At 50.8% G+C, this 797-nt stretch overlaps 1 pseudogene; it reads right to left on the bottom strand.

The window, feature by feature from the left end:
- Nucleotides 1-6: 6 nt before the first annotated feature.
- LOC107577157 (pre-mRNA 3' end processing protein WDR33-like) overlaps nucleotides 7-797 on the bottom strand; it is a 13,162-nt pseudogene continuing 12,371 nt past the window's right edge.

The following is a 797-nucleotide window of genomic DNA, read 5'->3' on the forward strand; positions in this document are numbered from 1 at the left end:
ACCACAATCATTAGTCCATTATAAAAGATGCTCCTCACTGCACCATGATGAGCCCCCTCTTACATCAGTTATTATTCTCAGTGCTGATGTAAGGTTAGAACAAACGCCATGTAATGTGTACACCAAGCAGATAGCAAGGGGCATCGTGAGCCAAAACATCTGGCCCTGGATAACTGGTACCACCACCATCCGTCCAATACATCATAGAGAAAAAGCTAAACCTTAACCACCAATCAGGGTTCCATGCTGATTTTAGTGAAGTGCTTCCAGACTTCGGTCCAAGCCTGCATAATTGTTTAGACCCTCAAGGAAGCTGGTATTGTAGCCATGTGTTGTTCTTTGTTTACCCTGTCCTCACTGTAGTCGGTTTTACCCCATTGTGCCCGGGAAAGCAGGTGTGACCATTCCTACCGTCCGCGACCTCCCCTCATAACACCACGTGGAGCCCCTCGCCTGGTATTTGGACCCACATTGGGACCAGGACCACCTGGGTTTTGCGGTCCACCTCGGCCCCAACCACCTCTTCCTCCCCGTGATGGAGGTCCAAACCCACCTTCGTCTCTTGGTGATGGTCGGCCTATGGGGAGTTAGATAGTATTAGTATACAGAGTGCCTTGTGTGTTTTACATTTAAACAAATCATTGTCACTTATCCATCCCTCACCCGCTCCTCTGTCATCAGGCCCTGCACCAGGGGAGTCCATGTCACCAGTGCCCGGTCCGTCATGCCATGGCCGTTTGCGTGGTGGCAGAGAGGCCATATCCATGCCCTGTAGAGAGGAGGAACGCTCTCTACTG

The sequence above is a fragment of the Sinocyclocheilus grahami genome, unplaced genomic scaffold (genome assembly GCF_001515645.1).
Source record: "Sinocyclocheilus grahami isolate Dianchi unplaced genomic scaffold, SAMN03320097.WGS_v1.1 scaffold5268.1, whole genome shotgun sequence".
NCBI classification, from domain to species: domain Eukaryota; kingdom Metazoa; phylum Chordata; class Actinopteri; order Cypriniformes; family Cyprinidae; genus Sinocyclocheilus; species Sinocyclocheilus grahami.